Below are 24,287 nucleotides of genomic sequence, written 5' to 3'. Positions count from 1 at the left end.
GAGGAGCATCGGGGGAGCTAGGTGAGTATTGGGGGGCCACCTGGGACCCCCTTTCTCTGTCCTCCGATGTGCGATCACATCGGAGGACAGAGAAATTAAAAAGAGATCGCGTTTTTTTTTTTTGTGATCGCCAGTAAACGGTTAATTAACGGCGATCGCAAATGCGGGGTGGGTTAAAAACCCCCCGAATCATGTTCTCTGGGGTCTCGGCTACCCCCGGCAGCCGAGACCCCGGAGAAAATCGGCCTCAGGGGGGCGCTATTGACTTTTTCCACAGCGCCGTTAATTAACGGCGCTGTGGTTTAAGTACCCTTAGCGGCCGCCGTTAAAAGGCGTATCGGCGGTCGCTAAGGGGTTAAAGCTCAGCGTTGTAGCCCAGACGGCATTTTCCCACTTGGACAGATGGCCTGTTGGGACTTGCAAAATGCACCCATATAATTACACACTGTACATATACTGCATCCATACAATCGCATACTAAACACACACTACACACATTCAACCACACACTGCTCCCATACAATCACATACTGTACACACACTATGCAGTCATACAGTCACATACTGTACACACACTGCTCCATACAATCACATACTGTACACACACTGCTCCCATGCAATCAAATACTGTCTACACACTGCTCCATACAATCACATACTGTACACACTGCTCCATACAATCACATACTGTACCCACACTGCTCCATACAATCACATACTGTACACACTATGCACCCATACAATCACATACTGTACACACACTGCTCCCATACAATCACATACTGTACAAACTATGCACCCATACAATCATATACTGTACAAACACTGCTCCATACAATCACATACTGTATACACACTGCTCCATAAAATCACATATTGTACACACTATGCACCCATACAATCACATACTGTACACACACTGCTCCCATACAATCACATACTGTACAAACTATGCACCCATACAATCATATACTGTACAAACACTGCTCCATACAATCACATACTGTACACACTGCTCCATACAATCACATACTGTACACACTATGCACCCATACAATCATATACTGTACACACACTGCTCCCATACAATCATATACTGTACACACACTGCTCCCATACAATCACATACTGTTAACACACAGCTCCCTTACAATCACATACTGTACACACACTGCTCCCATACAATCATATACTGTACACACACTGCTCCCATACAATCACATACTGTTAACACACAGCTCCCTTACAATCACATACTGTACACACACTGCTCCATACAATCACATACTGTACACACTGCTCCATACAATCACATACTGTACACACTATGTACCCATACAATCATATACTGTACACACTATGCACCCATACAATCACATACTGTACACATGGAGCGCCCCCAGACACAGGGCCACAAGTCACTCGGTACCGGTCCTTTCTGCTCAGTTCTGCGGTGGTCACGGTGGCTGGACCCGGTCGTGACCCTGCTAAGGGGCATCCAATAAAGGTGGTGGTGCATAGTGCGAGGAATAACGAGGACACAGGGTTCAGTTTCTTTACCTTTTACTGAAGGTTTTCAGGATCCTCAATCCGGGGCACCTTCAACAGGGCTGTCTGAGACCGGCTGGTCCGAAGGCACATCCAGAGTTCTCTTTGCAGGTGGATATCAGTGTCTACCACTAGCGCCTGTGTGTTGTAGTGCTTCCCGGCTGAGCATTCAGGATAGTCCTCACAACTGCTGTTCTCGTTCGTTCGCTCTCTACAGCTCTCTTTCTCTCTCTCGTTCTTTGGTTCCAGATGTTGCTAGTTTCTAACGTCCCCCAGGTATATTTTGGCTAGGACGCACCTTTAGGACAGATAGGCCTGGAGGTATTCTGGAACCCTAGTGTCGCCCCTCTCCCACGTTGCTTCCTATGTCCTTCTTAGGTGTTGTATGGTAGACAGCCAACCTGTAATTAACTGTCCTGCCGCTGTTTGAAGTAATGCGTGGAGACTGTTACTTCTTCGGTGCTCCGGCCACCGACTATGCGCCTCAGTAAGATGTTGCCGTTCTCGGGGCACGACTCCTACTGGATCTCCTTTGTGCTGATCTCTTTTCTCACTGTTCCACAATATCCTTCCTTTCTTGTCTCTTTCTTTGGATACCGCCGCAAGGTAGTGCAGGTGCGGTCCCGTAACAATCTGTCCTTTCGCTAGGTACCTGTCAGATTTCCCAGGTCTGACAGGTCCTCCCTGGAACCCTCCCAGGCATCGTTCTGCCTAACTTCCTGTCCGACCCCTAGTTTTACCAATGTGAGAAGTGGCCCAATAAATAAGCTTTTTGCTCTCCCTAGTGGCCGGAGTGTGAAGTGTAATGTGTGCTTGGTGATACCTGGTCAGGAGAATTCCTTTAGTGCCATCAGACGTACCATCACTCCCCTTAGTGGCAGAGCGACGTTACTGCAACGACCAGATCTCTGGGGCGCTGCACACACATTGCTCCATACAATCACATACTGTTAACACACAGCTCCATACAATCACATACTGTACACACACTGCTCCATACAATCACATACTGTACACACTATGCACCCATACAATCATATACTGTACACACTGCTCCCATACAATCACATACTGTACACACTGCTCCATACAATCACATACTGCACACACTGCTCCATACAATCACATACTGTACACACACTGCTCCGTACAATCACATATTGTACACACACTGCTCCATACAATCACATACTGTACACACTATGCACCCATACAATCATACACTGTACACACACTGCTCCCATACAATCACATACTGTACACACACTGCTCCGTACAATCACATACTGCACACACTGCTCCGTACAATCACATACTGTACACACACTGCTCCGTACAATCACATACTGTACACACTATGCACCCATACAGTCATATACTGTACACACACTGCTCCCATACAATCACATACTGTACACACACTGCTCCCATACAATCACATACTGTACACACTGCTCCATACAATCACATACTGTACACACACTGCTCCATACAATCACATACTGTACACACTATGCACCCATACAATCATATACTGTACACACTCAGCTCCCATACAATCACATACTGTACACACACTGCTCCATACAATCATATACTCTACACACACTGCTCCATACAATCATATACTGTACACACACTGCTCTATACAATCACATACTGTAAACACTGCTCCATACAATCACATACTGTACACACACTGCTCCATACAATCACATACTGTACACACTATGCACCCATACAATCATATACTGTACACACTCAGCTCCCATACAATCACATACTGTACACACACTGCTCCATACAATCATATACTGTACACACACTGCTCCATACAATCATATACTGTACACACTGCTCCATACAATCATATACTGTACACACTATGCAGTCATACAATCATATACTGTACACACACTGCTCCATACAATCATATACTGTACACACTGCTCCATACAATCACATACTGTACACACTATGCTCCCATACAATCACATACTGTACACACACTGCTCCATACAATCATATACTGTACACACACTGCTCCATACAATCATATACTGTACAAACACTGCTCCATACAATCATATACTGTACACACACTGCTCTATACAATCACATACTGTAAACACTGCTCCATACAATCACATACTGTACACACACTGCTCCATACAATCACATACTGTACACACTATGCACCCATACAATCATATACTGTACACACTCAGCTCCCATACAATCACATACTGTACACACACTGCTCCATACAATCATATACTGTACCCACACTGCTCCATACAATCATATACTGTACACACACTGCTCCATACAATCATATACTGTACACAATGCTCCATACAATCACATACTGTACACACTATGCTCCCATACAATCACATACTGTACACACACTGCTCCATACAATCATATACTGTACACACTGCTCCATACAATCACATACTGTACACACTATGCTCCCATACAATCACATACTGTACACACACTGCTCCATACAATCATATACTGTACACACACTGCTCCATACAATCATATACTGCACACACACTGCTCTATACAATCACATACTGTAAACACTGCTCCATACAATCACATACTGTACACACACTGCTCCATACAATCACATACTGTACACACTATGCACCCATACAATCATATACTGTACACACTCAGCTCCCATACAATCACATACTGTACACACACTGCTCCATACAATCATATACTGTACCCACACTGCTCCATACAATCATATACTGTACACACACTGCTCCATACAATCATATACTGCACACACTATGCAGTCATACAATCATATACTGTACACACACTGCTCCATACAATCATATACTGTACACACTGCTCCATACAATCACATACTGTACACACTATGCTCCCATACAATCACATACTGTACACACACTGCTCCATACAATCACATACTGTACACACACTGCTCCATACAATCATATACTGTACACACACTGCTCCATACAATCATATACTGTACACACACTGCTCCCATACAATCACATACTGTACACACACTGCTCCATACAATCATATACTGTACACACACTGCTCCATACAATCATATACTGTACACACACTGCTCCATACAATCATATACTGTACACACACTGCTCCCATACAATTACATACTGTACACATGTAGGCAGGGGGAGCCAGGGAGCTTGTTATGGCCGATAGCAATCCTTGGGTCCCTTACCTCAAAAGTTTGCATTTCTCTGCTGCGTTACTTCTGTGCTGACTCTCTGCGCCATCTGAACTTTAACAAAATTGCAGCGGACATGTTACATGTACAGAATCCAGTGAAGCTTTATAAAAGCATTATTGCTATATAAAATGTTAGAGTACAAGCATGCAGGGACAAAAGGGGACCAACTGCTAAATGCATATGCCACAAACAAAAGAAACTAAACAGTCATATACTCCCAGAAAAATACCAAACTTTATTTAATATAGATAAAACTAGAAAATGACAGGTACAATGGTTAAGGTAAAAGAGGACTAGCGTGTTCACAATGGTCACACATCAAAAAGGGCTATAGTTGTCCACCCACCCCTGCATACCATAATAGCCTCATACTGCAATAACACATATCAAAATTTTTATATTATATAGCAAAATTGCTCAGTTCACAATGTACCAGCAGCAGAACTTCATAAAGACATACCCAATAGGTGCAGGAACGGAGGGCCAACAGCCCACACCGACGCGCGTTTCGGAGCAGACAGCTCCTTCCTCAGGGGGCATATATACTGTGTGTGTATATATATATATATATATATATATATATATATATATATATATATATATATATATATATATATATAGAAAAAACAGGAACAGCATCCAATACTACCTCAATAATGTGCAAAGCTCTCCCAACCAGCAGTACCAAAAAGGCCTCCAGCAATAATATCAAAAAAAGAAAAGCAGCACAAAAAGTAATAGAAAAGGTGGACTTTATTGCCTGAGCAGGCGTGGCGACGTTTCGGATATAAGAATCCTTTTTCAAGCAGTGAACAAGTGAGTGAAACCTCTCTTTATACAAATCCTGAGCATATCCAATCAGTACATTCATTACATTCAATAACATAGATGCTGGATAGGTGTAACTGTTAATATTTCAACATTCAGTGCAAAATGTGACCTGTGTTTCAATTATAAAAATTCATTATCTATACATACAGTGCATTACACATCCTGTGCATAATCCTAAAACATTGCTCAATGAGCAATTAACAATTAAAAAATCCAGGTGCTCCAATCACCCGAATCATGGTAATAATACACTTACAGCGTTGTATACATGCGTGCCCCTGTCTTCGGCGTCCTAGCGCACTTACTGCGCATGTCTGTGACATCACAGCCAGTGTAACCACAATGCACAGGCACGCAACTGCGCAGTATCGCAAAGAAGACAGCGGCGCCATTTTATTTAAGGGAAAAATCGCTATATGAAGCGGCGAATCTCTTATTAGCACAATGTTAATAAAAAAGGGGTAAGATATGTCCAATTTACATCACCTCGTTCTCATCATCCTAATTAACCAAGAAAATAATAAAATCAAACAAGTTATCATCTAATAGCAATATAAAGCAGTTCCATATTATGCTGGGAATGAATCAAGTTGTGCCTTTAGCAGGATTTAAAGGGCCAGAGCAAAAACCCATAACAGTCATAAGGGCCGGGATACCCTCCCCAATCAAGTGGGGCACCCCGTACCTCCATGTGGAGAAAGAGACATTTGGGGGTGGTACCCCCCCGCATAACTCAAACCCACCAATGACTTAATATGACCCATATCCAGTGCCACAACATATCAAACCCATAACAGAAACACACACAACATTGCAAGTGCTCCCGATATCCAAAGTTTATTGTGCTCTCATATTTTTTTATATATTTTTTATACATTAATTTTCAAAAACAACGAGAACCAGGGGATGCAGAGGCCATAAAACTTACACAATCCTAATCAAAATTATACAAGAAAAAAATATAAATAAGACTCAGAGAATCCGTCACTCCATAAGCACAGAAGATTTTTAAATAAAGAAATAATATTCCTCTGAATACCATGCAATTCAAGGACTGGAGCATCTGAAAATAAAAGCAGAAGAAAAAGGAAATAAATATCATTCCTCATTTAATAGATACATAAATCAATACGTTTGAGAGAGGAAACCCACCCTCATACATTTTACATGACTTGACTAAGTTTATAGTCTACATTAAGGCCATATGGCTTTAAGGTGTTCAACCTCTTTATCCACTCCAGTTCTCTCCTCTTAAGCAATTGCACCCGATCCCCTCCTCTCCTCTGTATAGGTATCATATCAATGATTCGAAAACGCAACTCCCTTTCAGTGTGAGACTTTTCTACAAAATGTTTCGAAACAGGTAAGTCCATCCGTTTTTTCCTTATGGTATGTCGGTGCTGATTGATTCTAATTTTGAAGTCACATGTAGTTTCACCGACATACCACAAGGAACATGGACATTGTAATAGATAGATAACAAAAGCAGAATCACACGTTAAAAAATGTTGGATTTTAAATTCCTCATTAGTAATGGGATGAGAAAAACTTGAACCCTTTAAGATCAGACTACAATTAACACATGATAAACATGGGTAACATCCCCTCCTATTACGACCAGTCAGTGTATTTTGGCCTTGTTTTTTAAAGGAGCCTATGTCTGATTTAATCAATGTGGAGGCAACCGTACGATTTCTCTTGTACGAAAACATTGGAGGTTTAGAAAATTCTTTTACTTGGGGTAAACAATTGTGTAACATCTTCCAATGTTTATACACAATATCGGCAATTTTGTTACTTTCCTCACAAAAGGAGGTCACAAAGGGAATGCGATCAAGTTCATTTGCTTTTGTCTTTTTTTATAAATAAATCCTTCCTAGATAGTGCATCCACTTTATTCTTTTGCCTCTGCAAAAGCTTTTTTGGATACCCTCTATCAGAAAATTTTTTTAAGGTTACTTCAGTAGATTTTTCCAAAGAACCTGTATCGCTCTCAATCCTTTTTATTCGCAATAATTGGCTATACGGAATAGATTCCTTCATTTTCCGAGGATGTTGACTATTAAACATCAATAAATCGTTTTTATCAGTAATTTTTGTATACAATTGCGTGACTAGTCTGTCATTCCATTCTCAAGTCGGACATTAACGTCCAAGAACTGTATATTTGTATCCGAGTATACAAGGGTAAATTTAATCGTTTCATCGATCCTATTCAGATAATCATGAAATTCTTGTAGCAAGTCCTCGGTCCCAGTCCAAATGAGGAAGACATCGTCTATGTATCTCCACCACGCAGCTACATAGCAAAAGTGGTGGGACACATAGACGAGGTCCTCCTCAAGGACACTCATAACTATATTTGCATACGCGGGCGCCATGTTCGCGCCCATGGCGGTCCCACGCAATTGCAAATAAAAGGTGTCACCAAACAAGAAATAATTTTTGGTCAAAACCAATTCCAATAATTGAATGATGAACTGTCTAGCTTCAACAGAATAATGTGTAGTCAAAAGTTTTTTACCAACTGCCTTCAACCCCCGATCATGATCTATAGATGTGTAAAGTGATGTAACGTCAAAAGACGCCAACATCACCTCACCTGTCACTTCAATATCATTAATTTTTTTGAGGAAGTCTGAAGTGTCCCGAATAAAAGACTCTGCACAACTCGCAATAGGATAAGGACTCTATCCAGGAACACCCCAATCTTAGAAAGAATGGAGTCACACCCTGGAGTCACATCCCCAATTGGCCTACCCGGGGGATGTACGAAAGATTTATGTATCTTGGGCAATATGTACATCACCGGAGTGATTGGAAATTTAACTGTCAAAAAATCATATAGGTCCTGATCAATAATGCCTATATTTAAAGCACCATCCAACACATTTTTGATCTCTTTAGCTATTGAAAATTTAGGATCACAAGATAATTCCTCGTAAAGACAAAAGCAAATGAACTTGATCGCATTCCCTTTGTGACCTCCTTTTGTGAGGAAAGTAACAAAATTGCCGATATTGTGTATAAACATTGGAAGATGTTACACAATTGTTTACCCCAAGTAAAAGAATTTTCTAAACCTCCAATGTTTTCGTACAAGAGAAATCGTACGGTTGCCTCCACATTGATTAAATCAGACATAGGCTCCTTTAAAAAACAAGGCCAAAATACACTGACTGGTCGTAATAGGAGGGGATGTTACCCATGTTTATCATGTGTTAATTGTAGTCTGATCTTAAAGGGTTCAAGTTTTTCTCATCCCATTACTAATGAGGAATTTAAAATCCAACATTTTTTAACGTGTGGTTCTGCTTTTGTTATCTATCTATTACAATGTCCATGTTCCTTGTGGTATGTCGGTGAAACTACATGTGACTTCAAAACTAGAATCAATCAGCACCGACATACCATAAGGAAAAAACGGATGGACTTACCTGTTTCGAAACATTTTGTAGAAAAGTCTCACACTGAAAGGGAGTTGCGTTTTCGAATCATTGATATGATACCTATACAGAGGAGAGGAGGGGATCGGGTGCAATTGCTTAAGAGGAGAGAACTGGAGTGGATAAAGAGGTTGAACACCTTAAAGCCATATGGCCTTAATGTAGACTATAAACTTAGTCAAGTCATGTAAAATGTATGAGGGTGGGTTTCCTCTCTCAAACGTATTGATTTATGTATCTATTAAATGAGGAATGATATTTATTTCCTTTTTCTTCTGCTTTTATTTTCAGATGCTCCAGTCCTTGAATTGCATGGTATTCAGAGGAATATTATTTCTTTATTTAAAAATCTTCTGTGCTTATGGAGTGACGGATTCTCTGAGTCTTATTTATATTTTTTTCTTGTATAATTTTGATTAGGATTGTGTAAGTTTTATGGCCTCTGCATCCCCTGGTTCTCGTGGTTTTTGAAAATTAATGTATAAAAAAATATATAAAAAATATGAGAGCACAATAAACTTTGGATATCGGGAGCACTTGCAATGTTGTGTGTGTTTCTGTTATGGGTTTGATATGTTGTGGCACTGGATATGGGTCATATTAAGTCATTGGTGGGTTTGAGTTATGCGGGGGGGTACCACCCCCAAATGTCTCTTTCTCCACATGGAGGTACGGGGTGCCCCACTTGATTGGGGAGGGTATCCCGGCCCTTATGACTGTTATGGGTTTTTGCTCTGGCCCTTTAAATCCTGCTAAAGGCACAACTTGATTCATCCCCAGCATAATATGGAACTGCTCTATATTGCTATTAGATGATAACTTGTTTGATTTTATTATTTTCTTGGTTAATTAGGATGATGAGAACGAGGTGATGTAAATTGGACATATCTTACCCCTTTTTTATTAACATTGTGCTAATAAGAGATTCGCCGCTTCATATAGCGATTTTTCCCTTAAATAAAATGGCGCCGCTGTCTTCTTTGCGATACTGCGCAGTTGCGTGCCTGTGCATTGTGGTTACACTGGCTGTGATGTCACAGACATGCGCAGTAAGTGCGCTAGGACGCCGAAGACAGGGGCACGCATGTATACAACGCTGTAAGTGTATTATTACCATGATTCGGGTGATTGGAGCACCTGGATTTTTTAATTGTTAATTGCTCATTGAGCAATGTTTTAGGATTATGCACAGGATGTGTAATGCACTGTATGTATAGATAATGAATTTTTATAATTGAAACACAGGTCACATTTTGCACTGAATGTTGAAATATTAACAGTTACACCTATCCAGCATCTATGTTATTGAATGTAATGAATGTACTGATTGGATATGCTCAGGATTTGTATAAAGAGAGGTTTCACTCACTTGTTCACTGCTTGAAAAAGGATTCTTATATCCGAAACGTCGCCACGCCTGCTCAGGCAATAAAGTCCACCTTTTCTATTATTTTTTGTGCTGCTTTTCTTTTTTTGATATTATATATATATATATATATATATATATATATATATATATATACACATATTGTAGCAGCGGTGGGATAAATAAAATAAATCACACACTACTCCTACATACTGTACACACACTGTATCCATACAGTCGCATACTGTACACACACTGCTCCATACAATCATACTGTACACAGACTGCTCCCATACAATCACATACTGTACACACTTTGTACACACACTGCACCCATACAATCACATACTGTACACACTTTGTACACACACTGCTCCCATACAATCACATACTGTACACACACTGCTCCATACAATCACATACTGTACACACACTGCACCCACACAGTCGCATACTGTACACACACTGCTCCATACAATCACATACTGTACACACACTGCTCCCATACAATCACATACTGTACACACACTGCTCCCATACAATCACATACTGTACACACACTGCTCCATACAATCACATACTGTACACACACTGCTCTATACAATCACATACTGCACACACACTGCTCTATACAATCACATACTGTACACACTTTGTACACACACTGCTCCCATACAATCACATACTGTACACACACTGCACCCATACAGTCGCATACTGTACACAGACTTCACCCATACAATTACATAAATATACATACGCACACACGTTTTTATTGTTATGAGAACATTAAATAAAATACATTATTTCCTTTCTACTTTATTGTTTGTGCTTTTAAAATTACTGTTAATACATAAATGGTTAAAAAAGGTGATTTTTACCTGTTATTAGGGTATTAGTGGAGGGGACGTTTCTATTTCTGATGTTAGTTGTCACGAATCACAGGGAGGAACTTTTTGCGCAGAGTCCACACAAGAACTGTGCAAGTTTTTAGCGAGAGGATTGATTGCTCAAACCAGATCACTAAGGCTACTTTCACACTAGCGTCGTGCACTGCACGTCACTATGCGTTGTTTTGTAGAAAAAACACATCCAGCAAAAGTGCTTGCAGGATGCATTTTTTCTCCATAGACTTGCATTAGCGACGCATTGACACACGACGCAACCGACGTGCGTCGTGTTGTGGCAGACCGTCGGCACCAAAAACGTTGCTTGTTATGTTTTTTGGTGCGTCGTGACCGCCATTTCCGACCGCACATGCGCGGCCAGAACTCCACCCCCTCCTCCCTGCACCTCACAATGGGGCAGCGGATGTGTTGAAAAACAGCATCCGCTGCCCCCGTTGTGCGGCGCTTGCACAGTATGCGTCATTACATCGGGCCGACGCAGCGCGACGGCCCCTTACCGATGCTAGTGTGAAAGTAGCCTAATGCTCTACGATCCCTGTTGTGAATTCTGCTTTTGGGCTCCCTCTGATGGTTGTAGGTGGTAATGCAGTTGTCCCTGGGCGGCACTCCTGGTCAGGTGTATCTGCTGATTGCAATTCTGACTGGGGTATTTAAGTTTGCAGGATTCTTTAGTCCTTTCCAGTTGTCAATGGTTATTGGGAGGTGTTGGACCTCTGTCTGGTTTCTCCTGCTTAGCTGCCAATTCAGCAAAGATAAGTGTCTGTTTTTTTTTTCCTTTGGCACACATGCTGTGTGCTGGATTTTTGATTGTATTTCTGCTCTGTGTGTAGGATTCTCTGGAGTTGCAGATATACGTTCCACGTCTTTAGTTAGATGGAGGAATTTTTTGTATAATCTGCTGTGGATATTTTTGGAAGGGTTTTAATACTGACCGCACAGTATTCTGTCCTATCCTTTCCTATTTTAGCTAGAGTGGCCTTTTTTGCTAAATTCTGTTTTCTGCCTGTGTGTGTCTTTCCTCTCCTACTCACAGTCAATATTCGTGGGGGGCTGCCTATCCTTTGGGGTTCTGCTCTGAGGCAAGATAGTATTCCTTTTTCCATCTATGGGGGTATTTAGTCCTCCGGCTGTGACGAGGTGTCTAGGGTTTGTTAGGCACACCCCACGGCTACTTCTAGTTGCGGTGTTAGATCAGGATTTGCGGTCAGTACAGTTACCACCTACTCCAGTGAAAGTTATTCATGCGGCTCCAAGGTCACCGGATCATAACAGTACAACTGGCCCGTAATGAGTTAAATGCATCTCAGAAGAAGGGAAGAAAGGTGTTGAGCCATTTTTTTTTCTATAGTCTGCTTTGCCTTCTCTTCCTTCTTTATCTCTGGGTGACTGAAGAGTCTTGTGCCAGCATGTCCAGCTTCCTTCCACCGCACAGGGACTGCGATTGTGCGATTGACTTGATTCCAGGCTGTAAGTTTCCTAAGGGTCGACTTTTCAACCTATCTGTGCCTGAACATACCGCCATGCGGAGTTATATTAAGGAGTCTTTGGAGAAAGGGCATATTCGGCCATCTTCTTCACCGTTGGGAGCGGGATTCTTTTTTGTTGCTAAAAAAGATGGCTCCTTGAGACACTGTATTGATTATCGCCTCTTGAATAAGATCACGGTCAAGTTTCAATACCCTTTACCTTTGCTTACAGATTTATTTGCTAGGATTAAGGGAGCTAGTTGGTTTACGAAGATTGACCTTCGGGGGGCATATAATCTTGTTCGTATTAAGCAGGGTGATGAATGGAAAACTGCGTTTAACACGCCCGAAGGCCATTTTGAATACCTTGTGATGCCATTCGGGCTCACTAATGCTCCATCTGTTTTTCTTTGTGACTTATATTGATAAGTTCTTGATTGTATATTTGGACGATATTTTGATTTTTTCTGATGATTGGGAGTCTCATGTGGAACAGGTCAGGATGGTATTTCAGATCCTTCGTGACAATGCCCTGTTTGTGAAAGGGTCTAAGTGTATCTTTGGGGTGCAGAAGGTTTCTGTTTTGGGCTTCATTTTTTCTCCCTCGTCTATAGAGATGGATCTGGTTAAGGTTCAGGCCATTCATGTTTGGATTCAGCCCACATCCGTGAAGAGCCTTCAGAAATTTTTGGGTTTTGCAAATTTTTATCGCCGTTTCATTGCTAATTTTTCCAGCGTGGTTAAACCCTTGACCGATTTGACAAAGAAAGGCGCTGATGTGGCGAATTGGTCCTCTGCGGCTGTCTCTGCCTTTCAGGAGCTTAAACGTCGATTTACTTCTGCTCCGGTGTTGCGCCAACCGGATGTTTCTTTTCCGTTTCAGGTTGAGGTTGATGCTTCTGAGATTGGGGCAGGGGCCATTTTGTCTCAGAGGGATCCTGTTGGTTCCTTAATGAAACCGTGTGCCTTCTTTTCCCGTAAATTTTCGCCTGCTGAACGCAATTATGATGTCGGCAATCGGGAGTTGTTGGCTATGAAGTGGGCGTTTGAGGAGTGGCGACATTGGCTTGAGGGAGCTAAGCACCGTATTGTGGTCTTTACCACCTACTCCAGTGAAAGTTATTCATGCGGCTCCAAGGTCACCGGATCATAACAGATCCCACCGTGCTGCCACCAATATGTCACGACTCACTGGGAGGATAATGTTATCATCCCTTCTGCTAACACCAATATGTCCTGTTGTTTGGTTGCCCCTGGTTCTTTTCTGAAGGGGACTTATCTATATCCCACTTCCCAGTCCCGGTTTGGAATTTGCAGCTCTTTGGTGCCCCCTTTACCCTCAGGTCAGACAGGGTACTGCACCTAGGATAATTAGTCACCAGAAAGGCTGCCTTACTTTGTACTGGCTAATGGGCACACTGCAGCGAGGGTGATATAACTACTCCCACTCAGGCGGGAACAATAATTATCAATGCCGTCTGTCGCTACCAGGACAAATCAGCTGCCACCAGCTCAGATTTCTTAATTAATAATGGGTCCGGAGCCAACCCAAATTAGTAGCGTAATTCACTTCAGAGGACGTGACAGTACGTTATAGAGGAAGGAGAAATGAAGCTAGTAATTTTATATATTTTACTCCAAAAAGGTAGGCAGTGTTTACAAAAGTTTAAAAAGATATTATAAAAGCAGACAGTATCGTATGTACAAACAATTACAAATAAAAAGGGATTAACAGAAGAATATCGACTTACGGTTCTTTCATATCATTCAAAGGTACACCATGTGGTGGCTGGGGGGAAGGGGACCTTCCCCAAAATCTTCAGGTCAGATTGCACAGCCCTGTCATAGCTGAATCCCATGGAAAAAGACACCCCCTTGTCTGGGCCTCTGAGTTTTATCCCTTTGCCCAAAACTAAGGGTCCCCCCCCCCTGATGACCTCATTGGGTGGGCAGAGCTATGGAATGCACTCCTCTTTCTTGAGTATATGAAATAAACATCATCCCACATATCTTGGCGTATGAACCTCATAGAAAGACGACACCACGTTATGCTTGGTGTGACACAGGTGATCGTTTAAGTATAGACATGGGGTAGCTGGGTGACCCAGTTGCATAGTAATCCGTTTCTCAATTGTGCTGGTTTTAGCAAACTCTCTGGCTGGTAGGTCTACCGAGGCACATGTTAAAAATGTATTTGTCCCACTTCTATCATTAATCGGTGCTATATTTAGATTTGCAAGGACAAAGGAACCTTTTATTTATTTCATGTGCTTCTACCTGTACTTTCACTTTAAGGCCATAAAACTCCTCAGCGAAGGTTGCTGGCACGTTGGTCTCACATTACAGCTGTATAGCAGGGGGGATGGAGGGAGAGTGAAATTGCAGTGTGTGTCTGGAATCATGGCTCCTTCTGAAAATTACTCAGACCATGGCATTTCTACATTATCGTGACATAAGTCTATTAGGTAGGGGAGAGTAATGACATAGAGCTGGAGTGGCATGAGAAGTGCTGGCAGCTCTCATTTGAGAGACGTCTGTGCTGACTCTTCTCCTGTGGTCACCCACTGGTTGTGATGTGTATTGCAGCCTGTCAGGGATTTTCTGGCCTGGTGCAATATTCTGTTAAATTTATGTTGTAGAATCTTTAAAGTTTATGGAAAGTTAAAAATGGAGACATATGTAGGTATTCTCATGGATGTATAGTTCCCAGCCATCCTGGTGTAAGGAGATAGACATATTGCCCTGCTCCCCCTTGAAGACATCACCGCTGTAAATAATGTAATCATCTTATGTCATGTAAAGTGTAAGATGTTTACCTATGTAATGTGCTAATGTAAGGAATTATAATGCATAGTGATGTGATGCATGAAAGACAGGTTAGGACTTAGGACATAAGGTAGTGTTTGCAGAATGTAGGGGAAAGGGTTTTCCCAGCAACAGACCTAGGTGGGGGACTTAGTGCTAGGACAAGGGACCAGTGATGAGTGAGCACTAAAATGCTCAGGTGCTCATTGCTCTGGTCGAGCAAATTGGAATACTCTGGTACTCGGACAGAGCAACGAGCCAAATATAAGTCTATGGGAGACCCTAGTATTTTTACTGCGATCCCCCCGGGGGTCCTTTTAAGGTCTATAAATGTCTGAAAATGATGGAAATACTGCTCAAATGATACAGGAACATCATGGCAAATGTCCCTGGAGGCATTTCTGACTCCTAGGTCACAGCTGTAAGCAATGTTGTCAGAGTTTCACGCAATTTTAACAGGTGCACAAATAAACATACAAAAACTAAACCAAAATGGATTTTGCTGGGAAATATGCTAAGGCAGGGCCGGCATTTGGCACAGGCAGACCAGGCAGTCGCCTGGGGCCCCCACCTAGAAAGCGTGCCCCCTGCCTCTGCAGCCCCTGTATGAAGTGCCCAGAGTGTGTACAGCAGTGAAGCAGCAGTCCCAGAACGTGTCTCCCAAACCCCCCTTGAGACCCCCTCAGTGCAGTAATTTACTCATGTGGTCCAGAGCTCTGTGATGATTGCTGTAGGATCAGGTTTCACAGTCACATACAGCAGGGATCAGCATGGGCTCTGACCAGTCACTAAATCATTGCTTGTAATCTGATAGGGCGATGTCCTGTCACTACTGTCTGGATGACACAAGACAGGAATATTCTCTGCTGAATCAGGGCATTTATTATATAGAAATAAATGAATTCCCACGTGAAATAATAAGGATAAACCATACACATATATAGTACAGGTGTGCATAGGAATCAGCGTTTTTGGTGCATTTTTTTTTGCAGCCAAAGCCTTCTCTCTTAGCAGTAAAAACACTGCTTTCAAAACACCCATTTTTTAGGGTATGTGCAGAGGATCCGGAAATGGCAGCACCTTGGACGCAGCGGACATGTGCTGCGTCCAAAGTGCTGCCATCTTTTGAACACAGGTGATTCCGCGTGTGTTCATTGAACAGTGTGGAATCCCTGCATCCTATACATTGCACAGGTGAGATTTCTCTTGCGGAGACTCGCGTCTGCGCAAGATAAATTGACATGCTGAGGTCTGGAGAGACGCAGTTGTGAAATTCAGTCAACGGAAAATAAAAGGGTGTGCAGGAGATTTCTGAAAATCTCAGTTTTTGTTTGTGTTGTAAACTGCTGTAAACTTATTATTTGCAGAAGAAAAAGCTGCAAAAATTCTGCCTATGAACATGGCCAAAAGCTGCTTTTCAAAGTGCCAGCAGTGACCCTGCATACAGCTAATAGTGGCAGACCCATTGGCCGATATAAGGCCCCTAAATATGAGGGCCACAGGGCAATGTTATCATTTGGGGCCCCCACTTTAAATTTTTGCCTAGGGCCCCACTTTGTCTAAAACCGGCCCTGTGCTAAGGTACATCCTTCCCAGGGTAATGACTTGTATATAAAGGCAAAATAATTATCCCCAGACCAAAATGTTCCTCCACCACTTGGGCTATGTTCACAAGCAGCGTTATTGATGCGTTTTTGAACTTTAACATTGCTTTCAACCAATACAAATGCATTCACTGGGAAATGTCATTGTAACATTTAACAACCCTAGCTGGCCATGTTGTGTTTGACACATAAGGAGACACATCTTGTTTCATTTATGAAGGAGGAACTTTTAAAGTCACAAAGCCTATTTTTAGAGGGGCATCAGGCGGCATGAATATTCTTAAAGGGCCATTATTAAACAGTGGGTCTCCTATGCTGTTATTGCCTATGTTGTGAGTGGCTGGGCTGCCAAGAATTACAATGCACCCCAATACCCCTTTCACGAGAGGTACAGGAGGGTTTCCTGAAAAAATGTTGCATTGAATGCAAGGCCTGCCTTGCTACCAAGTCAAATGCACCCCAATAAGCCTTTGAACCCCGGTACTGAATGGCCACAGGAAAACCCACTTCACATTCTTCAGTTGGTCCTGCCATACTGTTTCCTTATGCATTGAAGGCAAGGGCCGCCTTGACCCAAATTTGCATGCACCCCATTCCCCCCTTGGAAGAAACCAGGGCCGGACTGGCCATCTGGCAATTTCCAGAAGTGCCCATCTGGTCGTGGGCCACCTTGTCTGTTATGTTGTTATCAGAATTGGTGTTCTAAAGACACCCATACTGTTAAGAGTTGTGTCGAAGCACAAATTCGCTGACTCCGTCACTTACCGCAGCATGCCACGGGAATCATTAGAAATATTCTTGTAGTAAATCTTCCTTTCCTCCATCCAGGGTAATATTAGGAATATATCCCAGAGGCGTAGCTAAGGGTTCAGCTCAGGGGGGGCGAACCATCTGAGTGGGCCCCTAAACCTTGATTACAACTATGGTGGTACACTTTAATCATGGGTATAGGGGGAACCTCAGCAGATGATCCTGCTGTAATTGAAAATGTATAATGGCCCCCGCATTAGCCCCCACGCTGCAAATTGCAGATAAAACAACCAGTAAATGCGTATAGAGTCCACCATATGGGAATAGGTCCCTGAATGAATCCAGGTAACCCTAAAAAGGAATACTCTTGTCTGGACAAGACCCTAAAGAGGTGAATGGAAAGAAAGCGGAAAGCAGAAGAAAGAGGGGGGGGTAAAATATCACACAATGAAAGAAGAAAGTGCGCCCCCCTGTACGTCATCTCTTCTTTTTTTCCCTTTTCCCCATTTGTGGGCCATGTTATTCAGACTGAGTATACATATGCATCTATATGTGATTGTGATTATCTATACTCACCTACTGACTGTTCCCATTTTTATTCTATTTGTCTCTTCATCATATATATTTATCCTCAACTTTATGGGGATTTTTATTGTTTATATAAATGGCATTTTCATGTTTGTTTGTATTTACTGATATGAGATGAGACACATTGGACTGATAGGACCCTGACCCTGGCTACAGGACCACATTACAAGAGATAGAGAGAGAGAGATGTTGAGAGAGACTGAGAGACAGACAGAGAGAGAGAGACTGAGACAGAAAGAGAGACAGACAGAGAGAGACTGACAGAGAGACTGAGAGCGAGACAGAGAGCGCGAGAAAGAGAGACTGACACAGAAACTGAGATCGAGACAGAGAGAGCAAGACAGAGAGCGAGACTGAGACAGAGAGTGAGACAGAGACTGAGAGAGACAGAGAGAGACTGCCAGAGAGTGACAGAGAGAGACTAACACAGAGACAGAGACTCAGAGAGAGACTGAGACAGAGAGAAAGACACAGAGAGCGAGACAGAGCGAGACCTTCACTGAGAGATACAGAGACTGAGAGAGACAAAGAGACAGAGACTGAAGAGACAGACAGAGAGACTGACAGATTGAGAGCGAGACAGAGAGAGAGACTAAGACAGGGACAAACTGAGAGCGAGACAAAGACTGAGCCAGAGAGAAACTGCCAGAGAGTGACAGAGAGAGACTGACAGAGAGACAAACAGAGAGAGAGCGAGACAAAGACTGAGACAGAGAGACTGCGAGAGACAGAGACTGACAGGGAGACACAGAGAGAGACTGACCCTGAGAGAGACAGATTCAGAGAGAGACTGAGAACGAGACACACAGAGAGAGCGAGACAGAGCGAGCGAAACAGACAGAGACTGACAGAGACAGAGACTGACAGAGAGACTGACCCTGAGAGACAGAGACTCAGAGAGAGACTGAGAGAGAGCGAGACAGAGAGAGCGGGACAGAGAGCGAGAGAGACAGAGCGAGAGAGACAGAGAGTTAGACTGAGAGAGATTGACAGAGACAGAGCAAAACGGATGCAAGAAACCTCAGGGACTCGTCAGGAGGGGAACAGTGTCCTGCCTCCTCCTTACTGCACAGTGCAGTCGCCAGTCACCTCCAGCCTGAGTTCCTATGTCGTCCTATCTCCTGTCCGGCTGCTCCTGTATGCAGGGCTCAGGGAGGGAAGAAGCAGCGTCCTGAAATCTCTTCAGCAGACACCACACAGCCGGCAATGTGTGCATGTCTGCAGCATGCTCTGCTGGAGGCAGCAGGTATTTTGTCGGCACCCAGCGTCCCCGGACACATGTTCCTCTACAGAAAAGACCGCGGCAGAGCAGGGAGATTCTGTCCCTGCTCTACTGCAGAGCTCAACTATATTGGCGTGCACAGCAGGCTAATATAGTTGAGGATAGTGTAGCTCCAGGTGGGCTCCCTCTGAGCTCCGGTCCCGGGGCAACCGCACCCTCTGCCCCCCTGGTAGCTACGCTACTGATATATCCCCATGTTGTGCTTTGGGACAGGGACAGCATGGGCCTGTGTGATTTCAAATGCGAGGGCTGACTTTTAGCCCCAGTCCGCACCTGGAAGAAACAAGGAGGAGGGCCTCATAAAAAAACTGTCCCATTACAAAGGAGCAGGTCTCATAGACTCGTAATGCCCATACACTAAGTGTATGGGCTGACAATCATTTTGTACTGCGGGTTACACATCAACATACTGTGTATATTTTTAATACGGGCATAATAAACACCCTTGCAAAAATCTAGAGTGGCTGTAGCAGCACGGAAAACGTTAACCATGGTGATCTAATGGCGGTGGATAATGAGACGTGGAAGAAGGCATCATTAAAAAATAGGCCCAATGTAAAGAAGAGGGTCTCCTAGACTTGTAATGCCCATACACTGAGTGCATGGTCTGATAAACATTTCCCCATGGGGGTACATTTAAAAAAAAAATTATGGGGATCATAGACACCCTTGCCAAAAAATTGACTGGCTGTACCCACATAGAACGTGTTCACCCTGGTGTTCTAGTGGTGGTGGATGATGGGGATGAGGACAAGTAGGAGTACACCAAATAGCCAAAATCAGGAAGTGTATACCAATGTGTGGGTGTGAAGAGGTGCATGGGAATACACCTCCCATAAAGGCACTGTATTGGAGGTTATGTTTCACTGTCATTTGGTGGTGCAGAGAAGTCTGGCCCAATCCAGCCCTTGTTCATTTTTATAAGAGTCAGCCTGTCTGCATTGACAGGCAAATGCGCTTTTCTGTGATAATTCCACTAGGGGCACTAAAAACCCGCTCTCACAAAACGCTAGCTGCAGGGCAGGCCAGGACCTCCAAGGCATAGAGAGACAGTTCATGCGACGTATCCAGTTTGTATACCCAATAATTAAAAGGCACAGAGGAATCATGGAGGACATTGGTACGGTTAGCAAGGTACTCCCTCAGCATCTTAGAAAACATTCCATTCCTTGTGACATAACCCGTGCCTCAGGGCCAGGGCAATGGGAGGGTCTGAGAAGTTTGCCAGTGTTCCCCTGCCTCTACTGGATTAGAGTTGTGTCTCTCTCGCCTGTACTCCTTGGTTGTCCAACGAACTGTTATGTCTGCCACCAGCGTTTTGAGATGGGATTTTTTTTTACTAATTCTGCAACAATAGCCCTCTGGTAATGCAGCATATTAGTACACCTGTCTGCCTCTGGAAGAATAGATTGAGAGTTCTCCTTTTAGCATGGGTCTAAAAGTGTCACTACCCAGTAATGACTGTCACCAAACATTTTTACAATACGAGGGTCACGGGAAAGGCAGCGCAACATAAAGTCAGACATGCATGCCAGACTGGTAACAGGCACGCCTTCCGTGTCCTCACCAACAGGATGACTGACCAAGGTGCTCTCCTGTTCTTCCTCTTCCTCCCTGTCCTCAGGCCATCCATGCTGAACAGATGGTATGACAGTTGTGCTTGTAGTACCATCTACAGCGCATGAAAGTAGCTCCTGTTCTTCCTCCTCCTCCTCTTCCTCCTCATTGTCAAACAATCCACATTGGGATGACATGAGGTTGGGCTGTGTGTAATCACCCTGTATGGTTCCTTGCTCCATGTCCTCCTGCTCTGCTGGCAGTGCCTCCTCTTTCATTGTGAGCAGAGAGCTTTTCAGAATGCAGAGAAACGGGATGGTGATGCTAATTATGGTATCATCGCCGCTCACCATCTTGGTGGACTCCTCAAAGTTTCGGAGGATGTTACAAAAATTTGACATCCGTGTCCTCTACTGAGATCTTATGTGTGGAGTCTGACCTGAATAATGATGGCCTTGTTGATGCTGGTATTCAACAACTGCCCTCTTCTGCTCACAAATCCTTTCCAACATTTGCAATGTAGAGCTCCAACGCATGCGGACATCACACACCAGTCGGTGAGCCGGAAGCTGAAATTGCTGCTGAAGCACGGCAAGGGTGGCTGAAGCTGTAGCTGACTTTCTAAAATAGGCACACAGGCGGCATACTTTCACAAGCAGATCTGGCAGCACCGAGTAGCTTTTTAGAAACCGTTGAACAACGAGGTTAAGCACATGGGCCAGGCATGATACGTGTGTCACCTCGACTCAGAACCATGACCAGATTCCTGCCATAGTCACACACAACCATGCCTGGATGGAGGTTCAGCACTGTCAGCCACAGATCTGCCTGCTCTTTCAGAGCTGTCCACAACTCTTCAGCATTGTGCGGTTTATCACCTAAGCAGATCAGCTTCATCACAGCCTGTTGCCGCTTGGATTTGGCAGTGCTGCAGTGCTTCCAGCTTGTGACTGATGTGCTAATTTCAGAGATGGAGGATGAAGAGGAGGAGGTGCAGAAGTTGTAGGGGCAATTCTGATTGACGTAGGGCCCGCAGTCCTTTGCATCGGGAGGACGTGTTCCATCCCAAGGTGTGAGGGGGTCCCGATTTCCACTATGTTAACCTAGTGTGCCATCCGCGAGTTGTACCATCCCTGGCCACAAGAACTTGTCCACGTGTCCGTGGTTAGGTGTACTTTCCCAGTAACTGCATTGTTGAGGGCATGGGTAATGTAAGACACGTGCTTGTGTAATGTCGGGACGGCACAGCAGGAGAAATAGTGGCGGTTGGGAACCGAGTACCTTGGGACGGCCACTGCCATTAGGTTGCGGAAAGATTCCATCTCCACGAGCCTAAAAGGCAACATTTCCAGCACAAGCAGACGAGAAATGTGTGAATTTAGTACTGTGGCCTGTGGGGAGTTGGCTGCGTATTTCCGCTTGCGTTCTAATGACTGGGGTATGGACAACTGAAGGTTGCACTGGGACAAGGATGTGGACGTGCTTGATGATGGTGCTATTTGAGTGTTGGCAATGGCAGGTGCAGGGCAGGAGGCATCTTCACATGCACCGTGGACAGGGGATTGGCACGCACAACAGTGGAAGAAGCAGTGGTGTCACCCGCAAAACACTGTTCCTGGAGCCTGGGATTGGGCCCACAAAGTTGGGTGCTTTGCTGCCGTGTGCCTGATCATGCTGGTGGTGGTAAGGCTGGTAGTTTTGCTATCTCTACTGATGCTGGTGCAGCGCCCCAGAGACCTGGTCGTTGCAATAATGTTGCTCTGCCGCTAAGGAGGGTGATGTTATGTCTGATTGAACTAAAGGAGTTCATCTGACCAGGTATCACAGCACAAATTACACTTCACACTCCGGCCACTAGGGGGAGCAAAAGGCACTATGTATTAGGCCACTCCTCACACTGGTAAAACTAGGGGTCGGATAGGAAGTTAGAACAGAACGCAGCGTGGGAGAGCTCCAGGGAGGACCTGTCAGGGGTGGGTTCCTGACAGGGGCCCAGCAGATCGAACAGAAAGCAACAGAACCGCACCTGCACTACCTTGCGGCGGTATCCTTAGAAAGGACACTAAGAGAAGGATATTGTGGAAAGTGAGAAACGAGATCAAGCACAAAGGAGAGCCAGTAGGAGTCGTGCCCCGAGAACGAAAACTTCCTACTGAGGCGCGTAGCCGGTGACCGTAACACCGAGGAAGTAACTGACTCTATGCCTTACTTCAAATACCGCAGGACTGTTAATTATAGGTTGGCTGTCTACCATATATCACCTAAGCAGACATAGGGGCCAAGCATGGAGAGGGGCATCTCTAGGGTCCCAGAATAGCTCCGAGCCTTCCCGTCAAACGGGTGCGTCCTATCCAGATAAACTTGGGGGACGGAGAGAGAGAGAGAGAAAGAGAAAGAACGAGAACAGAAGTTGTGAGGACTATCCCGAATGCTCAGCAGGGAAGAACTACAACACAGGCACAGAACACAGGCGCTAGTGGTAGGCAACGATTTCCACCTGCAAGGGGAACTCTGGATGTGCCTTCGGAAAGGCCAGTCTCAGCCAGCCCTGTTAACAGTGCTCTGGATTGCAGATCCCGAAGTCTTCAGTAAAAGGTAAAGAGACTGCAACCCTGTGTCCTCGTTATTGACTGCACCTCACACCATCGCCACCTACACTACTGGGAAGCCCTGGGGATATACTTCACCTGTGGGAAGGTATACTATCTAGCTGCCATCGCATCACCCCAGTAGACCCCAAGCAACGTCAGTCACCCTGACCGAATACCACAGGTGGCGTCACGAAACCTTAGCCGACTTTCATCACCCCTTTCATTGGACGCCCCTTAGCAGGGTCACGGACCGGGTCCAGCCACCGTGACAACCCTAGAACCGAGACAGAGA

Source organism: Ranitomeya imitator, chromosome 2, assembly GCF_032444005.1.
Source record: "Ranitomeya imitator isolate aRanImi1 chromosome 2, aRanImi1.pri, whole genome shotgun sequence".
Taxonomy (NCBI): domain Eukaryota; kingdom Metazoa; phylum Chordata; class Amphibia; order Anura; family Dendrobatidae; genus Ranitomeya; species Ranitomeya imitator.
The sequence above is the reverse complement of the archived record's forward strand: the minus strand, read 5'-3'. Positions refer to the sequence as shown.